This window comes from Periplaneta americana, chromosome 14 (assembly GCF_040183065.1).
Source record: "Periplaneta americana isolate PAMFEO1 chromosome 14, P.americana_PAMFEO1_priV1, whole genome shotgun sequence".
Classification (NCBI taxonomy): domain Eukaryota; kingdom Metazoa; phylum Arthropoda; class Insecta; order Blattodea; family Blattidae; genus Periplaneta; species Periplaneta americana.
This window is the reverse complement of record NC_091130.1, coordinates 3,775,905-3,782,500: the sequence shown is the minus strand read 5'-3', so window position 1 is coordinate 3,782,500 and position 6,596 is coordinate 3,775,905.

The window sequence follows — 6,596 nt, the reverse complement described above, 5'->3', positions numbered from 1 at the left end:
ACATCAGGAAAGCAGTGCGTCAGTGTCTTCGGGAAGATGAAACGGACTTCTACAGCAAGGGAATTTTCAAACTTACAGAACGGCGGGAAAAATGTGTGCAAAGAAATGGAGACTATGTTGAAAAGTGACAGAAAAATCTGTAGCTTAAGATGATGTATCTGGTTTGCGTAAAAAATAAAAATTTATATTTATAACAATGGGTAGCTCATGACTTTCAGTATGACCCTCGTATAATGTAGAATAACACGTCAACTTTGAACATAGACATTGTCAGTACCTTTTTTACAAAGTTTTAAACGCTAGTGTAACATATTAGGCCCTTATCTTTTCCACATAACTCGTAATGAAAGAGCATTAAGACACTGCCTTTTTAATTCAGTGCTGCACCGTGATGTCATGGTTTTTAGAAAAATAGTGTATGGAGAAGGCCGTGTTTCAAGAATACATATCCATATACCTTACTATAATAATACCGGACTGCTGTATACTAGCAGCATTGACGTGAGTGCGAAATATCGCGGACCTGAGATCTAGCGGAGAGGGATGGAATTACGTCCACATATACAAATATTAACATAGCGGGATTTGGACTATTGTGTAAAACGTGAGTTACTTACTAATGTGGAATTATATATGAAACACTTAAGAAATGTTGAATAGTATTTAATGTAAAATTATTATCTCATATCAGAGCTGCATATTATGAGAATATTGCATACTTTATATTACTTTCCGTAATTAATTGTTACATATTTTTTCTTTGTTTTACTGAGACAAAATCAATCTGATATTAGGAATGAATTTACAGTAATGCTTTATATACGCATTGCTGACAACTGCAAAGATAAAATTGATAGTAATCTGATGCTTGTAATAATTAATAAATGCATGTGGACAACAATAAAACTTAATTTGATAAAACCTTAAAATTTCCAATATATTTTAACGTCTATTCATTTATTAGGCCTAAATAAAATGCTAATTTTTATTGCTCTATCAACACAAAGACGAAGGAATTAGGCCTACTAAAGAATGTTATTGACTCACGGTTTATGATCCCTCGGAAATCGAAAGTACGATTTGGAGCAATTTGTAATGCTGTAATTGTCACAATTATAAACAGCACATATACACCCTGACATTTTAACACAGCACTAATTAATAAAACTATTAACTAGCCCAGCAACAATATACATTGCAGTTGATTACAGCTTGTTTCTCGAGTACCGCCACACCGGCCGCCTAGGTAGCAGCATCAGCGTCTTTCGCACGCAAAACTGCTATCTGTCCGGTATTATTATAGTAAGGTATTTGTCCAAAGCTCCCTAGTTTAAAAGTCGACTACTTGCTAGCTTTGAGACACGGCCTTAAGATTACCTCGTGCTCGCAACCTAACTCTTAAAATTAGGTTATTACTAGCCGTACCCGTGCGCTCCGCTGCACCCGTTAGAAATAAATATAAAGTAATTACATAATTAAAATAGGACATTTGATCCAGGGAACATTCGTGTTTGATAGAAGGATAAATCGTTTAATATGTTACTTAATTTAAATTGTATTTAAAATATTAAAATGCGATAATTTTGATCCAGAGACACTCATTTGGTGCAATGATAATTCCTTTAACATGTTTCTTAATTGTTATTACCAATTATTTTTGGAAAAGCGAAAATTAACAGAAAAATTTTGGCTACAGATTTATTATTATGTTTATATTATATTATATTATATTATATTATATTATATTATATTATATTATGTAAAAAGTGTGTTGATAACGGGTGTACTCGAATTAGAAAGTTTTTAATTTGTTGTGGGAGCTCTTGAATCTCAGGAGGAACAACTTTTACAACAGCGCAACATAATCTGCTTGGCTCATTACCCAATTTTTTTGCATTGCATTTATTGCATATATATTTTATGTATTTTAACACGATTCAATTGAGCACAGATAAAATTTGAATTATACAATAATGGACTTCTAAGCTAACGTACTATTACTGCATACGAAATCACTACACTCTCGTTGTTCGTTAATTTTCTGAGATAAAAATGAATATGTTCATAAACATTATTTTAAGAAACACAGGAAATGAATATACAGAATAACCTATCAAGTTTTCTGTGCATAAGAAGCTATTTTAATCTTACCTGTCCTCAATTCACTCAAAAGTTACTGTAATAACTAGACATCGGATTTTTAGGCACTAAAAATTGCAGGTTTAGGCGCCTAAAATAAGCTCAAAATTTGTAAAATTAGGCTCTATTTTAATGAAAATAGGCATTTTAGGCACATCAAGGTATCATACTTATTTCTTCCACTGAAATTTCTAGTTATACACTAAAATACGCACAAAAAAGTATGTCTAAACATTAAAAAAGAATACTATATTATATTTATGAACAGAGCTGCACAAATTTAATATATTGAAACTAATGAAATAATGATTATTGATATCAAGATTACTCATTTTAAGTTATTGAAATTCATTTCCATGCTCAGACTTTATTATAATTATCTGCACAGTACACCACCAGAATTTTTTCTAAATTCTCCACAGTTAACCTTTGCCTTTTGTCACTGAGAATCATTTTGAAAGCAGAAAAACTTCTTTCAACCGAAACTGATGTGAGAGGCGCAAATTTTAAATTAGGTACAATAGAAACATCAATACTTACTGGAACATTTACACTTTCCCCCGATATCACTCTTGATACTTTTTCCAACAATGAAAATCCTACATTCTTATTTAATACGTTGTCCCACTTATTTTTAACTTTTTTCCCAGTTTCGCCCAAAGCAGAATGTATGTTCACTTGAGCTTCCTTTACTATTGCTATTTGGCTACAAAGAGATTGTTTTTCACGTTCTAATTGTTCAATGCTTGCAGGTATGAAAGAAAAATTTGATGTTATGTAGGCAATATCGTTTTTCACTCGTGAGTCATTCAGAAAATCTTTCACTGCTTTCACACACGCTGCACTATCAGTTTCAGGTAATTTATCAATAACTGTGACCACTTCTTTAAAATACTTAGAATAATACACCAATGACTGAATCCAGGTTCCCCATCGTGTAACAACCGGCTGAGGTGGGAGTGGGATATCTGGAAAGTTCTCTCGGAATATTGAAATCCTGGATGGGGCTTTACAAAAACATTTTTTTGTGTTACAAATAAACGAATTGACAAGAGGAAATTCATTCCGGATTGTTTCAGAAACCCTGTGAAGGCCATGTGCTAGACAGGTTACATGCGTGAGGTTAGGATAAAATGTTTTAAGAAGTGGAGCTGCAGCAACCATGTATGAGGCAGCATCAGTACAAAACAACAGAACTTTAGAATTGTCTATATTACCTGAGTATAAAGACTGTAGGCCTTTATTTACAAAATAAGCAATGGCTTGGCTATTCACTTTCGAAAGTTCCTTAACACATACGAGGTGTGGAATCGAAGGTCCATCAGGACTAAGTTTTCCTTCTACCATATTTGCTATATACCTATTCATAGGATCTGAGGTTTCATCCACAGAGACCCATATGTAAGAATCACCTATATCCTCCCGAATGGAAGCTAAAGTTTCATTGTATATTCTGTCTAAGTAATTTTTTCTTAGGGTCGACTCAGATGGGATATTTTCTTTGCAGTATTTTTGTAAAAACTGTCTTAAAACCGGATTTTCAATTGCATTCCAGGGAATGTTAGCAGCAACAAACGCTCTGGTTAAATCAGCATAGAAATTGCTGCTGAGATTGGATGAAGTAGGCTGTGTTAGTAAAGTTTGTTGCAGTTGATTTTTCTGCTGAGCTTTAGCCTTATGAGCCGCTCCTTGCACATGCTGCTTTAGGTGGCACTTCTTTTCTTACGAAATCTAAAAATGTAAAGTAAACTGAATTAAAATAAAATCCTAATTGTTGTATTGCCGTATTTCTATCACAAAGTTAGTGGGTTCGAACAATCAAAATTTTAATGACCTGCAAATACTTTAACTATCGGAATTTAAAAGGTTAAAGTGTAGTGGTCTTAAAAAGAATTATACCTCAGGATAGCTCAGTCAATGTATAAATATTATAGGCCTACTCATTAAAATTAATAGAATTTATATATTTCAACTATTGTTACATACCTGTTTGCTACAAATCTTGCAGAATATTATTTTTCCATCATAAGTGAATTCTGAATATTCTGTTAGCCATTGCCGGATCAATGTAGATTTTGCACTTATATTTTTCGGCATTATCGCGTTAAACTTCACAGGAAAACGTCCTACCGCTCAAAACATCTCAACACAAATAAGGTGAGGGAAAGAGCAACTGTTAACGAGCATTCAAATGAACCGTTGTTATTGAGATTCAATTGGACAAAAATACAAAGTTCCACTTATTGTTGCATTTCCTGGTAGTGTTAACACTAGGAGGGCCATTCTTTTAAATATTTTGTAACGGTTTACCCTACTAATTCGCAGTTTTACGACTTTTCATAAATATTTCAAAAACACTCTTTCTCCAAAAATTATGATTTTATGACACTCTGAAGGGCAGTACAGCTAATCGGTTTCAGACCGAAAACAGTCATTTTTATAGTATAGTATATCTCTGAATCGGTAGCAGCACATGTTGTGATTGTTGCCTGCTTCAAAACTAAGGTTGGTTCTTTGTCGGCATTTATGCCTCCAAACATGTTAAATTCGGTGAAATCTATTGCGAGTGTCGTGAGATTCAAAACATTTTGTTTCCTTTATCAATGGTTTCATGGCCGGTGTGAAGCAAACTTTCCACTTTTTAAATGCCTTAAATTTCGCAGTGAATGCATGTATAAATTATAAAAAGTAAGAGTAAAATGCGAAACTTTACAGTGAGTTAGGCATTTTTAGGCAAATATTAACAAATTAGGCTCTAATAACCGTTTTAGGGCATTTTAGGGCACTATAAAACTCTTTGAATACCTTTCAATTTCCATGAAACACAAATATTAATAATTATTTTTACTTTTCTCCTAAAGAAACAAAATAGGCATTTGCCCTAGAATCCGATGTCTGGTAATAACATTATAGCATTATGTCCATCCAGAGAAACTACACTTTCCAATGATGAAATAATAATTAATTATACAAATCGGTTAATTTAGGTTCCGATATTACCCTTCATACAAACACAGAAACATTGTCTGTAGGCTGGCTATGTTTCATAGCTTTCGATTGTTGTGTCCAAGGCCCCTTATAGACGAAGTCATTTGTTTTTTATTTCAATACACGGCCTTAGATGGCAGTTATTTTAATTTTAAAACTCATTTATCTCATTACATATCAGTCCTATCAAAATTTTTCAAAGAATAAAACTTATCGAAAATGATTTTTAAAGAAATGTTTGTTATGTAATATTTTTCGCAAAAATCAATAATAAGCGAGATATTTCGATTTATTTAATTCAGGCCCCCTTATAACCCCCCTTTTAAATAACGTATTTTGAATGCCATATAGCCTAAAATCTAAGTTACGACGAACTTAATTTATATTCCAATTTTCATCGAAATCGGTTCAGCCATTGTCGCGTGAAAAGGTAACAAACATACAGACAGACATACAAACAAAAATTTAAAAAAAGCGATTTTCGGTTTCAGGGTGGTTAATTATATGTTAGGACCAATTATTTTTGGAAAATCGAAAATTACCAGAAAAATTTCGGCTACAGATTTATTATTAGTATAGATTGTATAACACTTACACATTTTCGGTTTTGATATAGGTTATCAAAAAATGTGTCTGAGGAAAAAACAGTAAAACATGCTTTCGAGTTCCGAAAGAGGCGGAGAACGGGAAGGAAATTCTTAATTTGATGTAACTGCAAGATGCGCTCTGGTGTCTTGCACTCCATGTCAGCGAGCTCAGCGGCGCGTAACAAGACCGGAGCAGGTGACACGAATCAATACAGAAATGGACTAAAACGTCGTACGCAAGACTTTGCCTAAATAGGAGAAATCAGGTTCGAGAAGCGACACGACCGCTCCTGCTGGCCTCGGGGCGAAATTAAGAAACAAATCAGCATCGCGCAGCAGTTGACGATTGTTACGTAATCTCCGCCCTTCGCTTTCTCCGTGGATGCGTCCAGTTGCTAATTGTCACAGATGTCTCCAGTTTATTCTGAGCTATTGCGAAAGACAGGGGACAGCGCAATTGGGCATCTGGCCTCTAGGGTCGCAGCTAGGGTTGCCAACCTAGAGTCATTCGTGGGCCCTGCAGGTAAGGTCCCATCATCTATTGACGTGCCAGAAACCCCAAGTTCTTAAAACCTAATATTCAAATAAAATTGCTTTTTTGATTCCCGTCAATGACTTATGAAATTATAATATCATAAAGTAAAATTATTTACATATTACATAGTGTCCATATTTCTTGTATAAACGTTTTCGCCATTCTTTGTGGCATCATCTGATACTTTTGGTTTCCAACAAAATAATCTCATATATGTGATATCCTAATTACAATGTAATCATATAAAATCATTCAAGATAAAATAAAAAAAACGTGAATTTAAAAAAACTATCCACTATCATGATTTATATAACAAACACACAGACGACATCCAACCATGAATTTAT